This window comes from Scaptodrosophila lebanonensis, unplaced genomic scaffold, assembly GCF_003285725.1.
Source record: "Scaptodrosophila lebanonensis strain 11010-0011.00,11010-0021.00 unplaced genomic scaffold, SlebRS2 tig00000024-arrow-pilon, whole genome shotgun sequence".
In the NCBI taxonomy this organism is placed as follows: Eukaryota; Metazoa; Arthropoda; class Insecta; order Diptera; family Drosophilidae; genus Scaptodrosophila; species Scaptodrosophila lebanonensis.
This window is the reverse complement of record NW_022060538.1, coordinates 9,325,244-9,344,181: the sequence shown is the minus strand read 5'-3', so window position 1 is coordinate 9,344,181 and position 18,938 is coordinate 9,325,244. Positions and strand designations below refer to the sequence as shown.

General features: G+C 38.5%; 1 protein-coding gene across 3 annotated transcripts in view; it reads right to left on the bottom strand.

Annotated features, from left to right (window-relative positions):
- The window catches only part of LOC115620505 (eukaryotic translation initiation factor 4E type 2), an 81,895-nt gene that overhangs the window by 14,557 nt on the left and 48,400 nt on the right, over positions 1-18,938 (bottom strand). The window lies entirely within an intron of this gene.

Below are 18,938 nucleotides of genomic sequence, written 5' to 3'. Positions count from 1 at the left end.
GCTGTGTAGCTGTTTGTTTCAAAAGCCAACCAGACACAATAGCGCAGAATACCAGGCAACAAGTCAGATTACACGAAACGTATGCAACTCAAGACGACATACCGGGTACTAGTAGATCAGCAGAACAACGGAATAGCACGAATTCCCAAGAAAATTCTATCGTTCCTATAGTGGCTCAGGCAGTTCGAGCCATGCAAAATGACCTTTTTAGCCAATTGTCAGCTCAAATAGCTCAGTCGATACGGACCAACATAGCAGAACAGATGAGTTCTTTGGTGGCTCAGACTCAAAACCAGGCTCAAAATACTCGTAGAAATAATAATGAGCAAGAGGCGCAACGCAGTCAGCGCGAGTCAATGTCTGTGGTATTTCCTACTGGAACACCAACTTCGCACAGCGATTTAACGTATCGTCCAGATAAAGTTGGTCATATTCTGAATAGTTGGAAGTTACGCTTCAATGGAAATCCGGAGGGCATTAGTGTCGATAATTTTATATATAGAGCTGAGGCAATGACACACCAAACTCTAGAGGGAAATTTTGCACTTCTTTGTTCTAATGCCAGTTTGCTTTTTGAAGGAAAGGCACGAGAATTTTATTGGCGGTTCCATCGAACTACTCCTTTGGCAAGGTGGGACTTACTTTGTAACGCACTTCGAAAACAATATCGAGATTCGCGTACAGATGTAGACATTCGAGAGGCTATCAGGGATCGAAAGCAGCGCGAAAAAGAAAATTTCGATTCATTTTATGACGCAATAGTTCAGCTAATGGATAGTTTAGAAAGTCCTATGTCTGAAGAGATTGTTGTCGAAACACTACGTCGAAACTTAAGGCCCGAAATAAGGCACGAATTATTAAACATTCAAATAAATTCGGTTAGCCGCCTGCGTGAAATTTGTCGCCGTCGCGAAGCGTTTTTAAAAGACGTAAAGCGAGATTATAGCTATCAAAAAACAGTTCCTTTTAGAAAGCAAGTTTCTGAGCTGGTAGAGGATAGTGAAACTGAGGATGCCGCAGAATTTTCTGACATGGAGAGCGAAGGCGAAATTGGCGCAATGGCTCTAGTTTGTTGGAATTGTCGTAAAGAGGGGCATCGATATCAAGATTGTGAAGCTAAGCGTAGAGTTTTTTGTTATGGTTGTGGTGCTAAGAATACATATAAACCAACTTGCACCAAATGCTCAAAAAACTCGAGGTCGAACGCACCGGCTCGGCAGCACCCGTGTGTTCAGAGCAGCAAATTAACGAATGCCGAATAATTACCGATGAAAACACAAGTACAGCTAGTTCTACGTTGTCACTTTTGCATTGGCCGCAAAAGTACAAAAACTTTGTAGATATATTTAATTTTAAAAACTTAGGTAGAAGAAAATCAGTTTCTAGAAATGCAAAACGCATGCGCGCGTATTGGCAATCTGCAAAAACAATAAATGCCATTCGCTATAAAAATAATGATAAGCGCCCGTATGCTGAAGTTCGTATGCTGGATAGAATTGTGCTTGGATTAATGGACACTGGCGCAGCTATTAGTTGTGTAGGTGGTCGATTGGCAGAACAATTAATACGAAGTAGATTCAATTTCAAAAGAATTATAAGTTCAGCTTGTACCGCAGATGGAAAAAAACAAGAAATTGTAGGTCGTTTTAAAACTGCAATAAAATACAAAAACGAGACGAAAGATATAGAGTTGCATATTATTCCTTCCTTAAGTCAGGATCTGTACCTTGGAATCGATTTTTGGACAACGTTCAATCTTTTGCCACCGGACAGAGAAATTTCCGAACTGTCATCAGATTCTCACAACTTATTGGGTTTACAAAAGGAAAGCCTTCAGGCAGTAATTGACAAATTTCCTTCATTTGTAGTTTCTGGTCTTGGCAAGACTTCGCTCATATCGCACATAATTGACGTTGGTGATGCAAAACCAATTAAACAGCGTCATTTTCCTATTTCTCCGGCTCAAGAAAAACTTCTATATGCTGAGATTGATCGCATGCTTGAGCAAGGAGTTATAGAAGAGTCAGACAGTGCTTGGTCTTCGCCAGTTGTGTTGGTACAAAAGGCAGGAAAATTTCGTATTTGTTTGGATAGCAGAAAAGTCAATGCTGTATCGCGAAAAGACGCGTATCCGCTTCCACAAATTGATGGCATTTTAAGCCGTTTGCCAAAAGCAATGTTTATATCAAGTCTAGATTTGAAAGATGCCTACTGGCAAATTCCGTTAGATGTTTCGTCGCGAGATAAAACAGCATTTACGATACCGGGTAGGCCGCTTTACCAGTATAAAGTCATGCCATTTGGTTTGACCAATGCTGCCGCAACAATGACTCGTCTAATGGATAAAGTTATTCCACCATCGCTCAGAAATGAGGTATTTGTTTATTTGGACGACTTGTTAATTGTGTCGAATAGTTTTGAGTCGCACTTAAAGGTTTTGACTCAAGTTGCTGAGCGAATCAAATCTGCTGGTTTAACACTAAACGTAGAAAAGAGCAAATTTTGCATGCGCTCGGTTAAATATTTAGGACATATTATAGGTGAAGGTGTCATTCGTACAGACCCAGAAAAAATTTCAGCAATGACAGATTTTCCAATTCCTCGTACACTCAAAGCTCTAAGGAGTTTCTTGGGAATGGTTGGATGGTACCGCAAGTTTATTAGCAATTTTGCCGCAATATCTGCTCCACTTACAGATCTGTTAAAGCCCAGACAGAAATTCATTATGACTCCAGAGGGTGAACAAGCATTTGTAAAATTAAAGCAGTTGCTTTGCTTAGCACCAGTGCTACGCAGTCCCGATTTCAGCAAGCCCTTTTTTATACACTGTGACGCTAGCAAAACTGGAGTCGGAGGTGTCTTGGTTCAAAAGACTGAAGATGGAGATGAATATCCCATAGCTTTTGTTTCGAAAAAACTTAACAAGGCTCAAAAAAATTATACTGTAACTGAGCAAGAATGTTTAGCAGCTTTAGTATGCATTAAGCGTTTTCGTGCTTACGTTGAAGGTCACGAATTCACGGTGATAACCGATCATGCGTCCTTAAAGTGGCTCATGTCACAACAAGACTTACATTCTCGTCTTGCTCGATGGGCACTAAAACTTCAAGGTTTTAGATTTAAAATTGAACATCGAAGCGGTAGATTGAATATTGTTCCAGATGCTTTGTCTAGGGTGCACGATGACGAAATAGCTGCGATAGAGGCCAGTAATGGTTTGTTAGTCGACTTGGAATCTAAATTTTTTAAGTCCGATGACTATACTGAGCTCATGGAACGCGTTAAGGCAAATGCAGACAAATTACCCGATGTTAAAGTGGTTGAAAATTTTGTGTACCGTAGATCAGACCATGCAACGGGAGACCAGTTGCATGATTCTTTTGGTTGGAAGTTATGGATTCCTAAGGAATTAGTTTCAGAGGTTTTGAAAAACGCACATGACCACCCGTTAGCTTCTCACGGTGGAGTGCATAAAACTTTGGAAAGGATACGAAGGTATTATTATTGGCCAGGCTTAGTGAACGATGTGAAATGTTACATAAATTCTTGCGAAACATGTAAAACGACTAAAGCGCCAAATACAGTTCAGCGTCCGCCAATTGGAAAGTCCCCAGAATCACAGAGATTCTTTCAAAGGTTGTATATTGATTTCTTAGGCCCGTACCCGCGTTCTCGTAGTGGAAATATTGGTATTTTTATTGTTATGGACCACTACACCAAGTTTGTTTTTCTTAAATCAGTGAAAAAACTGACTGCAGATGTTGTCGTGAAATATATGCAACAGGAGCTTTTCCACACATTTGGAGTTCCAGAGACAGTTGTTTCAGACAATGGTTCGCAATTTAAGGCTGAAGCTTTTCAAAAGTTGCTTCGGGACAATCAAGTTGTTCATACATTGACAGCTGTATATTCGCCACAGGCTAATGCGTCCGAGCGTGTAAATCGCTCAATTATTGCTGCTATTCGTTCTTATATAAGGCCAGATCAAAAAGACTGGGACGAGCATTTGAGCAGTATAAGTTGTGCTTTAAGGTCAGCAGTTCATTCCGGAATTGGTGCTACTCCATATTATATGGTGTTCGGTCAACAATTTTTAAATTCGGGTTCAACCTACAAATTGTTGAGACACTTAAAATTGCTAGAAGATAAAGCAGCTGTTTATAGCAAGGAAGATTCTCTCGAACTTATACGAAGCAAAGCATGCGAGGTAATGCGAAAACAAAATGAGAAAAATGAGCGCAATTACAATTTACGCTCAAGAGCAGTTTCGTATAGGGTAGGTCAGGAAATTTACCGGAGAAATTTTCGACAGAGTAATTTTCAAGCTGGCTATAACTCAAAATTGGGACCTGCCTATATCAAAGCCCGTGTTCGACGTAAAATTGGCAATTGCTATTACGAGCTGGAGGATCTCCAGGGTCGATTTGTTGGCAAATATCACGCAAAAGACTTAAAGCAATAGCTGCTTCAAGCTTAGGTGTGATCAGCCTTGATGTTTTTTTTTAAAAAAACCACCAAGTCTGATTTTGGTGGGGGGCATTTGTAACGCTTGCAGCAGCAACTGTTTTGTTAAATCAGTTTAATAGGCGAATATCGTAATTTTTCTTAGCGCCACCTCTTGGTCGTATGATGGAAAGGCGCAAGCAGGTCAATAGGGTAACTCCTTGCTTAACAGGTGCAAGTGTCACTTTCGCCGAAAATGGCTACTTTCACCTCGCTGACCTACCGCCTCTGTAAAAAGGTTCCCGCCTGGTCCAAGGCGTCAGATGCTTTCTTTTTCTGGTGATACTTGGCCGAGATCAGACGTGTGCAAATTGCAGTTCAAAGTTTTTTTTATATCCGAGTCGAAGAAAAATTTTAAAGTCGCCAAAAAGAGCGTATCCAGATTGGTTTTATAAAAATAAAAAAAAATAAAAAAAAATAAAACAAAGGCCCACACAAAGGCCAGTGATAATATTGAGCTATTTTCGCCGGATGCCAGCCCTTGATCGTATTGGAGGGTTTCTGAAACCGAAGAGCAGTCCATTGCATTGGCATATGCAATAAACAGCAGCCGCCAGCAGCATTAAAATTCTAAAAGACGAAATCACTCAAGTTTTGGACCCTAAGTTCGACGCAGCAGAACAACCGCAGGCGATCGTCCGACCCACCTGAGTGCAACTCAGTCTTCTATCGTACGCGAAGCAGCTACCAGCGCCGTCGTATCCGCGCTGCTAAATTTTACCCGCGTCGGCTTCATTGTTGTGTTTGGTTTAAATAAAAAGGTTGAGTGCAGCTAAGACGTGTGGCTCTGAGCAAAGGGAAAAGGCAGTAGTGGCTAAATTTTTGGTTGTTGGAAAAAAACGATATAATGGCCAGCCAGAATCAACTTCTCCATAGGTTAAATTTTCATTATATTTATATTTAAAGTTCTATTTAGTTATACAGTTTTTTTTTACTGTTAATCTTGGTTCAGACCATTTATATTACATTGTTCGATGTCATTAATTTTACTTTGTGAAGGCATAGGGAAACACATGGCCGAATTTTAATTATTAGTTTATCTTGGTTCTCGAAATCCGAAGAGAGGCCGTATCTTCGAATATTGAAGAGGAAGAGGAGTACCGTTTTTTTGTATGTTTTGTTGAGTGTTTTCTTTCGAGTGAGTTTTTTTTGAGTACAGCAAAAGAAAAAGAAACGAAATTCTGTTTTGTGTCCACACAGATGGTTGGATTGTATTCCCATCATCTAAGATTTTCCTTTTCAGCAGCGGTCTCATCGGGAAAGTACTTTCAGCGATGGATAACGCCAAGTAAGTTATTTTTTTTGCAAATTATTTTTTTGTTATTATTTTTTTTGCGAATCACGTAACAAAAAAAAAAAAAAACTCAACTAAAGAGGCAAAACTCAGAACATATAGTTTCATTACTTAGCTTAACTGATTCAATTCTTTTTTCTTGCATCATTTTTCTACTGCCATTTTGTTTCCATGCCGAAAGTTTTTTTCTAATTTAATAATTCATAAGAATGTATATTTTTCATTTTGGTTATACCTTTATAAATCATTTTTGAATTCTATTTATTTTTCATATTCATTTTTTTTATTACCTTTTATCTATATATTTTAAGCATTCATATACATACACATTTAATTTCATTTATATTATACCTATTTAATTGTTATTTATAATTGGTTGTCATGCACTTCTTATTTTTCCACGTTCGTTTTTTTTGTGAATAAATTATATTTTATAATGTTTTAACTTAACTTCTTTTGATCAATGCTAGTCATGCCGCCCCTGTAGGTCTCCCGGAAATTTTAGGGGTCATTCTAATAGTTAGTCCTTATTTTTTTGGTAAGGAATGACCATGGTAGGGAGGGCAGTTCACCTCAATAACACCTGAGGGTCGCAGTTCACCTCATTAACACCTGAGGGTCGCAATTTTCGTTTTATGTTTGTTTTCCCTCTTACTATCCTGTGTGTGTATTACCGCAACTTTTCCGCTTGTCTGCACGCATCTTTTTTTTAAAGAAATATATATGTATAGGCAAACCATAGGCGAGAAGCAAGATCACCACCCCACTTGCCGACGAGCCAGAGCCGGAAAAATTTCGCGTGCGCTCTCACCTATGCCCACCATCTAGCCTGGATTATATACGTAACCCGTTACACCAGGAACACATGATTCGTTCGTTTGTTATATTGGTTCTGAAGTAACACTAAAGCGAAATAATACAAATATAGTCGAATATAGTAGATAAGTAACAAACAAATAAGCAATTGAATCGAAACGAATGAATATTGCATTGAATATTCTTTTTCATCAAACACGTTAAAATTAATGGTTTCCTTAAAGGCCATTGTATATAGTAAAGATGAACTGACTTGGAGTTCGAAATGCGAATACCAGACAGCTTAGCATTTGACTAAGATCTGACAGCACCAAAAGCAACGATCTCGTTGTATTTCTCTTTCATCTCATCACAATCTGCTTTCTTTTAAGGGCTCTACTTTTCAATGTTTTTTAAAGAAATGAAGTTAGTGTGTAGAGTAATGACTGACCTATCAATATATTATAATAGTAGGTTTACTTAATCAATAATTGTTTGAGCTGTCTTTATAGCCGCATTATACTACAGATATATCATTATCAAATTTGCTGTATTTAGCACATTTCGATTTGACAAAACACTTGTGAGATCTATTGTATTAAATCATTGCTATAACAATATTAAACTAGCAAACATGGGCCATGCCTAAATCTTGTTGTTGTTGCAGCTTTTCCTGATATAGACAACTTTTATTGTTGCTATATAGTTGTTGTGGTTGTGCTGCTGGCTGATAAGCAAGATACAAATTACGCGAAATCAATTCAAAATGTCAAATGTGAATGCAGAAATCTGCGACCAGCATTTTATGTTCAAGCCTTAGGCCAACCGCGACAAACACCACCAACAGAACAACACCAACAACAACGAAATACCCAACAACAACGAGAGTAATAAAAGCAACAACTCCGGTTGCGGCTAGAAATTGAATTGAGCAGGCAAAAGCCTAGGCCCCGCACTTAAAAATCCAACTAAATGGCGGCTTGACGGGCACATCACACACAGACGACTCACCCACGCTCTGTTACACACACACACACACACATACAGAGACAGGCAGTCCCACACAGACATCGCCGAGCGCTTCTCATCAGCATTGACAACAGCGCTGACTTTGACATGACAGTTTAATTGAGGGGCGAGCGATTGGGTCGTGCGTTGGCAGCTCCTGCTTTGACCATGTCCGCCAATTTTTTTGTATCCTTCTCCTGTTGCCGCGTTGTCTATTTGCCAGTCAACGTCGAAAGTGCAGGAAAAGCCGTTTGCACAGCGCGCAAGTAAAAATAGGAGATAAGGTAATAATAGAAAAATTGCAGATAGCAGCAGAAAATTATGCAAATTAGTTAGGCTTTAGGTATCAACGGTGGCTTGGATGGCGACGCATTGGGGAATCGTTGGCTAAATTTAAAATTTATGATTTTGGTCAGAAGGAGCAGTAAAAGTAGCAGCAACAATAGCAAACGGCAACTAACCCCATTGGCGACAGAACAAGGACAGCGACAGAAAAGGTGCACAAGGCTTTGCCTAAGGGGGTATTTGCTGTCATTTGGGGATTTGAGGCAACGTTGAACGCTCTTGGTTTAACTTTAATTTGTACAGATTACAAACAACAGCAATAATAGGGGCAGGCTAGCGAAAAAGGGTTCCTGAGCAAATTTATTGCTAAATGCATTTCAAAAAACTGACAGGGAAAGCATCTATTATAAATAAAAAATTTGAAAGTCAAAGCTTGGGCGCCGAGCAGATCAATTAGCAAACACAAACAAAGAAACAAACACAAAAGCTACACATATTAGAGAGGGGACGGGATGCAGGGAGATGCGTTGAAGGTTTTGAAGTAATAGACAATATTGATGGGATGGGCTCACACAAGCTCATGGGATTGCGGCAACCACCCACACAATTCAAATTGCCAGACAGACAGCAAAAGGACAAGGAAAAATGGGCAACCGGGTAGATGAACGGACATCACCCAGATAGTGGAAATCGTCCTGCCCAGTATGTCCCGTACGACACCTTGTTTCTGTTGTCCCCTTGCACCGCACCACCTGCTGCGCGTTGAATCTGTGGCGCGTGCAAGGGATTTGTGGTTGGTCAGGCATTGTTGCTGTCACGTTTGGTCAAACATTTCACAGAAATCGGACAGTTGCAGATAAACAGGCAACAGCAACAACAACAATTTCAATTTCATTTGTATATTTATTTGTTTAAGCGTGAAAGTTAAACTTTCCAAATGTGTTAACATCAGTAATGCGATACAAAACTTTATTTTCATTGTTTTAAGGTGATATTATATTTTTCAATCGCACTTCTCTTCTAATATATTTTATAATATTTTGTTGGTTAGACAAATATACAATTCTTGTTCGGAGCCAAGTTATCATCCATTATAATTTCAAATTTCGCAACAGTTTGTAGGGCTATCGTTAGCCCTACTCAGAAATGAAGCATGTAATTCAATTATTTGCGGTTGCACACACCCATATGCTTGCAGGCTGGTGTGTGTTTGGGCACAAAATTGGCGAATCAAGGTTTTTTGGCCATATTGCAAATGATGTACAACCGTGCGGAGGGGAATAGTGATAGGTTAGGGTCAAAAGCTAAAACTACATGCACACTTTAAATACAAACACACCCTCACCCGTACACCCCTGCATATCAGCTCATATATGCAAATCAGTAACAGCAACAGCAAAAGCAACAACAAGTGCAATAGCAGGTGCAAATCAGTTCGGTCAGCCTGTGAGATATTCATGACAGGGCGTGGCCTTCTGCCTACGCCCAGCTGCAGCCTCATGCCAGGAAATATGCTTATCATAATGCCACCCAACACCCCCAACAACAACAATAACAACAACTACAGCACTTAATATCAGCGTTCACGTCTAATTTCTACTCTGATGCATTACCGCATTGCTGGCATTTACGAACACACATGGCACATATCCCACACATTTTGCAATTAAGGAAAGCGGAGCGTTTTGCCTAAGGTTCACATCCGCATCCGCATTTCGAATTTGAATTTGCATTCTAATTTCAAGTTGTGGTATTTCAAAACAAGCTAATGGCCTCGAAAACGACGACATCTGTGGTACGATGAATTGTGTGGGTGAAACATACTAGACTGTTTAAAAAATGTTGCCTCCTTATGAGCACAACTAACGAGCAATGAGAGAGTTGGGAAGACAAACAATATTTGAAAACTGTTGCCTACCTATGAGCGCAACTAATGAGCGATAAGAACAAGCAAGGCAAGCGATAATTGAAAAAACAATAGAGCAGAAACAAGGCAGACGGGCAACTTGTGTCTGCTGTTGCTATTAATTGTTTATACGAGTATGCCTGTTTGTTTGCTCACACGTTGCAAGCGAACTTTAGTGATCAATAATAGTACTTTCTGTCGAAGCAGCTATAATGTGTAAATATTGTATGAGCGTCTGTAAAGGTATTCAATATTTGTAATTTTACTTTAAACCTATGAACAAAAACACTGCATTTCATATTTTAAGATAATGTTTCGACATCATTTGAAACACAACTGTAATAGAGAAGGGCCCCAAAATATGTGAATGCAAATGTAAATGGAGCGATAAATAGAAAGCCAAATATAATGGTACAATACGTTATTACTATTACACCTAATTCTGTTTGTACACGGTAGAAACAACCAGAAACAACAGTGTAAAAAAGTATATTGATCATATGCAAAAAGCGGTGATTGTTTCCTTATCTCTAAAGAAATATATATGCAATTTTTAATTTTCAAACCGTGTCATATCAAAATCGTGTAAAAAAAGAACGCGTATTGGCATCAAATGTTGTGTCAATAACTATGAAGGCTAATGTCCTTTATCATTCAGCAGTCATTTAAATTAGCCAAGGTATAGCCTAGATATTCACTACAATTTGTATTCATCTTTAAAGGAAAGGGGAATATTTTTTCTATCTTTTTCTATAGCTTGGGCATACTGTAATTGGAAATGCTTTGCACATTTGTTTGTTCACTTTGTGTGTAAAATCATTACGTGCTCGCAACTCTCAGTTGCAGCAGTTGTGTGTAGTCGTTACTTTGTTACTGTTGTTGTTTCCTTTCTGTTGCTTGCAATCAAGAGCGCTACTCAAAAAATTGACAAATAACTAACTGAAGGAAAGTGTTGGCGAAGTGCAGCCAAGTTGCATGTAAAAGTTGTAATGGCAAAAAGCAAAAGTGGCAGCAAAACTAACAGCAGCAGATAAGACAGCAGCAATAGCAATAGCAACAGCAACAACAAAACAAACAAAAGCTGAAAAGCAACACTAGTTGCCGTCCGTCTGTAGTTGCTTTTACACTCTAGTGCTTCCTACGCTTTCCTCCTTCATTCATTCACTTTAGACGTAAACCAATTTTTAACTGTTTAACTTCTTGCCTGTTTGTTTCCACACGTGTCGATGTCTGCTAGTAAGTGGGTGTGTTTGTGTGAGTGTGTGTGTGTGTGTGTGTGGTGCGCGTGTGTTAGCATTAAGCGTCGCTATGTTTGTTTACAATGCTTTTATGTTTGCACAAATGACGTCGCCAACAACAACAATGTTCTTACAGTCCCAGCCATGACAAAGAGTCGGACTCGGACGTTGGTTAGATTTGCTTTCTTACTTTCTTTTTTTTTTCTCTCTCTCCCCCTCTTTTTTTTTTAGCCGAGCCAAGCGCTTTTTGCTTTTGTGTTTGTATATAGGTATATATGTATGTACAATATATGCGTAAATTATGCACGCGTGTGCTGATCTCGGTGTGGACTCTGTGTGTGTGTATTTGTGTGACTTATTGTTATGCTGCCACTGTGTCCAATTTATGACTTAAGGTCGGGCAACGGCAGCGGCCAACTTAACCTTAAAAATAGACAACACACAAAATGGCGTACGGCAGGGATCCAACAGTGTCTCTTTGTGTGTGTGTGTTGGTGTGTAGATGGCCAGGTTATGCAAAATTAAATGCTTAGTAGACGGCAGGAACACATAAATACTTGCTGCAAACTCAGAGGTGTACGCAGTCGAAAAAAGGGGAGTGTGGACTACAATCAATTATAAGTCAATTAAAATTTTAATTCTTTTTAAACTTTCTACTTTATTGCGGCACTGCTTTTCGAATTCAATGAATTTAAAGTTGTCAATTCCTTTTTTTTATTGAATTGCGAACATATCCCTTTTTAGCCTAGATATTGCGTGCGCCCATGGCTGCCTCTGCCGCTCGGTGTGCTGCTCGTTCACTCGTTTCATTATGTGTCATGCTTCAGTTACATTCTACAGCCTATGGCCTACGAGAGAGAGAGGGAGAGAGAGAGGAGCACAAAAATTACCACCACGCCACACCCCACCACTCCATTCCCAAGCCATCGCCAGCACTTGGGATTTAACTGACATACTTCGTACAGAGCCCCAGCAGCATTATGGCTTAACCAAGCCTAAAGTTAAGGATTTCAACTGTCTGTGGGTCTAAGGAATGGAGGAGGTTGATTGAAGAAATTGTAAAGCGTCCAACAGCTTTCATTAGAAACTCGCAGCAGCAACCTCTTGGTTGCTGATGCTTAAATTCTTCAAAATATCTATTTTTGGGACACTCTAAAATAAATTAATTGACTTTTAAGCGCATGAATTAGAAAACGATAGCTTCTTGTATATGTAAGTATTATATATTTGTACATATATAAATATGCTCGTATATATACAGTTTTTCTTCTCTGACTGGCAGACGCAAAAGGCGACGCCATTGCGCATAAATTATGAAAATATGTTGACGCCTGAAAGTATGCAGCACTAAATGTAAATTACTTTATGTGCGTACTAAGCGGCACGGCATGTGTACTCGTTTAGCATGTGCGTGTGTATGTCAATGTGTTTGTTGGCTTAGCGAGCGCGACAACACAACGGCTAGAGCAAACAAATAAGCGAGCAACAACAACAGCAACAACAATCAGGACCAACAGCACTGTCTGCCGCTTTGCCAACAACAGCGTTCGTTAATTTATGTGCAGCCTGCGCTTCTGGGCTTCAATCGCCTTTTCCGCACACTCTTGTACGAGTATAAGCCAATCAACTGTCTCTGAACAGTGTGATATAAATACAAATTATACTAAGACGATTAAAACTTCGATCGAACAACTTTTCACACAAAAAGAAAACACATCTACATTTAAAAGCAACTAGCTGATAAAATCAAGTTTATAATCCGTTTGCTGATAATTATGAGTAGCTTGTTTGCTTTATACTACGATGGCTAAGTAGAAATCCCTTCATGGGAAATAGAAAACACAGATGGTGTTGTGTACATAACCTCGCTTAAGTAAAGAAATTTAAGAGGCAAACAGATAATACATTGCTTTCGTTCTTCTTCTTTGTGCTACGAAAGTTCAACATATTATTTCATTCACTTGTAAAACAAGTGATCCGAATACCAGTAAACATGATATTTGATTGCCTTTACTATTCACTTATTTTATTTTAAATCACATAGGTTCTTCTTATTTTAAAATAAAACATCGCCGCATTTTATTCATCAAGTCAGTTAGCTTTACATAGGCAGTCCTTTTAATGATAGGCATGTTTTTTAACAGGCCACCCTTGAAAATTCTTAGCACAGTATTTTCTACCTATTTTTGTTTATGCTACCTGCAGCAAATAGAACGAATTCTTGACATAAATATGTAATCAGTTTTAACATTATAATAAGAAGTAGCACTCATCTTTAGAAGCAATGATTACTTCAAATAAAATGACAAGATAAGCTCATTAGTATATTCTTTAATGTTCTCGTTGGCTCATTAAGAAAGGAATCGAAGAATATTTTTCAAATTCAAAGCTAGCTTTAATTTTAACAATAAATAAATGCAAATCTACACTTCCGTATCAATACTTTTTCTCAAAAATTCTTGTTTTTTTTTTTTTTTTGGAGATCAACCAACGAAAATGTAACACGGTGCGCTTCTCTCGCACGTCTACACATTTTTTTCCCCCCAGCCCCCTAAATAACCAAAATATAGGTTCAGTGCGTAAATTGTTGTTTTTTGTTTCGTTCTTGTAGTTGTTGCTTTGGTCAGGGCGATGTTGTTTTGTGCGGCACCTGCGGCATTTTGGTCGCCTGCTGTTGGCACTGCTCGTGTAGTTGCTTTTGTTTATTTGTTTGTTGTTGGTGTTGCTTGGCTGCTGCTTGTGCTAACTTCATTTTCATTTCTCCCTCCTTGGCTTGTGTTAGCAGTTAGCAACACTCATCCAAATACGAACACAAACACACCCACACACGCAAACACACAAACGCACAAATTGTGCCTCCATTTTGTAGAGTAAGAAGAAAAGGCGCGTGACTTGGGCCTTGCGCCATGCGGCTCGGCTCATCCACTAAGTTCTCAGTCGCCATGTGCGTGTTAAATGCAAGTTTTCGATAAAACAAAACCCAAGAACCCAAAGAGCACAGCAGTGGTTTCCAATTTGAGGATAAGGCTGCAAACTGTACATTTCAGTTAGTTGAGCTAATGGCTATAAAACAAAAACAAAAGCGAAAATGAAAATATTATCAGACGACTGACTGTGGGTGAAAAAGCGAGACCATTTTTGTTTTCAGACTCGCCCGAGCGCTGCCTGCTGGACTGACTGCCTTTATTATGGATTTCGTTTCTGATAAGTAGAAGATTTTCTTTTATGGGCAGCAGCGACAGGTTGGGGGGCAAATCAGCAAAGCAGCGGGCAATGTGGCATGACGCAACAGCTAACAACAACATCGTGCAGATCGTAAATCACTAAATTTAAATGCATGGAAATAAAATTTTTATGTAGCAACATTAAGTATACGCCTTGTGGCTGGCTGGCTGCTGGCTTCAACAACGAGACTTCGACTTCGACTCGAACGTCGATGGTCAGGTTGCCGTTGTGGCCTGGCTAATTACGTAACCTGTTTTGAAAAGGTTTTTTTTGGCGGGAGTCCTGTAGCCACGCGCATTTCTTCTATTTATAGTCTCCGAACATTTTCACAAGCACACACACACACACACACACATACACGCATTCAGGTTGTCATTTCGGCGCATGGTTTCCGCTCAAGTGATTAGATCTCATTAATCATGTTGGCAGATTTGCCAAGAACTAAACCTGTCTGGCTATTGTTCGGTATTCTATACCACGCATGCCACTCGTGTGTGTGTGTTTGTTTGTGTGTGTGTAGGTGGAAATCGTTTAATCGAATCTTGTCATTCTCAACTGCCATGAAAGACTCACTTTGCATAAATGAAATGAAATTTTAGAAATGGAAATGCTAAAGGTTAAACATGACGTCTACTTTGAATTAATGCACGTCTGTATATAGTCAATATAGTATGTGGTGTATGAGGCTTAAATGGATTACGGTTTCTGAGTTTAACATGAAATCATTTACGCACTGCCTGTCGTATTATATTTTGAAAGCTTGAAATGGTGTGCAGAATGGATGATTAATTGTATTTTTATATAGCTTTAGGAATATTTATCACTGCTACATCTTTTATTAGAGTTAATTTAATTAAATTAAACTGTCTTCCGTATATATATTAATAATTACAGTACGAACTCGGTAATCGCAGCAACCTACAGAAACCCGGGTACTTGCACTTTTTGAAGTTGTTGCAGCTAGCGATGAAAAATGTATAACTTGTTGATGTCGTTGTTTCAAGAACCATTAGTAGAGAACTTCTTCCATTTCTGGGTATGCAGAAGATTTTAGCGATTGCCGTTTTACTGGCCCAGCCTTCATATTTCTCGCAAATTTTAATCATTTATTTATTTAATTGACAAATAACTGTCAATGTTAAACATAAAGAAAATAAATAACAAACATAAAAAAAAATTTTAATTAAGTAGAATTACAAACGATTTAAAGAGATTCAGACCGGATCAGGAAATTAAGTAAGCAAGATTTAATCGAACTAACCGAACTCTCATGGCCAAAGAGATGACTCAAATTATTGTAGTTGCTACACAGAACCCGAAACGGACTGTGCAAAGCATAGTTGCTTGTACAGCGATTTAGGCTTATGGGAACAAAAAATCTTGAAGGTCTTTGTGGTATCGTAAAGTTAATTTGGCTAACAAGCAACATATATAACATATTTTAGATTTGTACCATTGTTGAGTTGTGTACTTGTATTCATTTCAAATAACTTCAGTCGATGCTGCACATTTTAAATTATCTACAATTTCTCCTTTTTGTTCATCTCTCAGAAGCAATTTCTCTATGTATAAGCAAAAATACCTAAGAAACTCGCAGAATAATGGCGAACAAAAGGTTATTTCATATATACAAAGGACTGTAAATCAATGAGGAAAAATAAAGAAACACAACACACAAAGACGTTGCACAATTTTTTGTTAAACACTGATTTATGCATGCTTATTTTTCATTTATTTTTAAAGCAATTTTCTGGCTGCAAAAGTTAACTTCAAAATATACCTGCAGCGTGCAAACTTTTGTTGTGCACGCTTTTCTTCTTCCTCTTTTTCCTGCTTAGACTTTTCTTTGAATTTATCTCTTATTTAAATTTAGTTTTGCAAAGGTATAGTCTTCCACATTTCGTATGTCTTTGCGTTTTGTGAATATTATGTTGGCTAGCGCATAACATAGATCTACACACAGTTGGCACTCACTATATAGTTGTATATATAGTATATCAACTATATATGGTGGTGTGGCTAGCGAGCTACACATGTTCGTGGCACCACGTATGTAGGCTACGACTGTCATTATTGTCTTCCCTTTTCGGTAAGTTTATGTTGTTGGTTTTGCTGTTATTTTAGTCGTGGTTTGTCATGCAAACAACGTCACGTAATGTTAACGGCACCAAGTTCGCATTTCTGTGTACGAGGTATGGCTGCGCCAAACATCACAAACACACACACACACACACTTAGACCTATCTGCATATATGTACATACATATGTATGCTTGCATGTGTGTGCATACATATAGAAAATGGCATGCGAGTTGGTAGCACGTGAGCGGGTGAGAATAAAAATCAGTAGACCGCCACTCGACGTGGCGTTTTACACGAATAAAGAGTGGAGAAATAAAAACCCAAGTGCACAAAAGAATTATATAGCCAGTGGCTTTGCCAATATAATTCACTGACAGCGCCCAACTACAATAAAAACAAAATACACGTCCAATCAGGCAACGGCAAAGAACCAGCAGCAGCGGGAATTGACAGCAAAGCAAAAACAGTGCTTGCCGAAATTTAGTAGCGATGTAAAATTAAACTACTCCCCAGTGTTACTTCTTCCTGTTCTTCGGTAATATATTTTGGCAGTGGCTTCTAATTAAATGGTAGCTTCAGCAAAAGCTTTTAAGAAACGCGCCAGAATTACAGATTTAGGAAACGATGAATTAAAAATAATGCCGCTTTTTGTCTTACGTCTGTAAGACCACTGTGAAGAATAAAGAATAATTAAAGATTCTTGAAGGGTATCTCATTTGAAAAGATGCAGCAATATGGTTGCCTTGTATAGCAAAGTTCTCTGTACAAAATCAGACTGTATGCACATTTTTACACGGTACGGCATGAACAGAAAATGGCAATGTACAACTAATTGCTGGCACACAGAACAAAAATAACAGAAAACATGTTAAAAAAAAAGACTTTCTAGATGTCGAAAGTAATTGATTGAAATTTATGAAATGAAATGGCCGCTTAAAGCGTTCTGTGCCGCTAGCTCTGTAAAATGTTTAACAAATTTTAGGCGCGTGTTGGAGATTGGACCGTTCTGCCAAAATAGCGGCAATAGCAGCAGCAACTACAAGGGCGCGGCAAGAGAGCGAACGCTTTTGGCAAATTGCCAGCAAACATTGCAAATGAGAGACAGAGAGAGAGAGAGATGTGTGCGTTTGGGGAGCGAGAGAAAGTGCAGCCAACGAGAAAATCAATAGCAAACTATTTGTAGGCAGCACCAGCACCCACTTTTCGCCCACTCCATTCCCGAGCGAATGCAAATCAATTAAAAAACGCGCATACGCCGCGTGTACAAAACGTGTCAAACTATCAATCAACCACCTAAATAGTATGCGTTGATTTTAAGTGGAGTTCATATAAAAATAACTATGATAACAAAAACTAGAGTTTAAAATATATACGTGAAATAAATTCTGTATATAGTTTTCGATTAATAGGAATTCAAATAACCTTTAAATTCCTGCTTTATGAAATGGATTATCTGAATCTGATTAGCTGGAAACTCTAGTGTGAGCAAAAAAATTATAGATTATTAAAGAGTTCTTAAATTCGAAAAAAATTATATTATTAAATCAATCAATTATAAAACAATAATCAAGCAACATGTATTTATAATTAGAGTTATAAAAAAATGCACATTGAGCAGCCTATTTAAAATGCACAATGTGCTGCTTAATGCGCTGCTAAAGTCCTGCTCATGAGCTGAATACGAACTCGAAATAGAAATAAATCGAAACCATTTAGCGTTGAATAATCGGAATTATCAAGATTTATGTCAAATTGCAAAATTTGTGCCTTTGAGCTAAAAAATTGAATTGAGCAAGCAGTCATTAAAATGCGACTTATCTTTTCAAATCTCATTTAAAACAATTAGACTGTGGACTGTAAAATGTGTGCAGCGCTGCCGCGGTATGTACCAAAATTTTTTGCTTTGCCGGCTTTTGCAAAATTATTTAAATAACTCTCTCGTCTGTGAGGGTGTGTGGCGTTTGCTTCACATTTTAATTGACTTTGGTCAGAGGCTTTTCCTCCACCCATTTTTTTTATATTCATCCATTGTCGACACATGACAATGACAAGGTCGTCACAGTTTAATGTTGTTGTTGCTGCAGCTGCTGTCGTCACAAATATTTTACGCACTCTCGTGCAATAAAGGCGCGCACGCGTCCTCATTTATGCAGCATTTGTTTTACCCAAACATACAACCATACATGTGAAGAACACACAGATGTTGATTTACATATAGTATTGTGTGTATGTGAAATGTCGTAAATATTTCATGGCTGCTTTTGTTTGATGTGTTTGAGACAATTATGACGACAAGGGTTGTGGGTAGGGGCGTGAAATGATTCAAATATCAAGTCACGAGCAGCATAAGAAATAGCAACAATAACAACAACAGCATTTCAATTGCTGTGGAACAAATAGTGGGCCGCGTCTGGGAATCTAAAGAGAGTCAGCAATTTAAAAATGCCGCAAATTGCAATAAGCCCACATACTACATAGAGTGCCGACGGAAAGTATTGAGTCATCAACATTGACAATAACAATAATAAAAAAAAAAATAGCCCACAACGACAACAAGGGCAAGGCAAAGAAAAAACGTTGTTTAAGCGTGGGTTGTAGAGCTG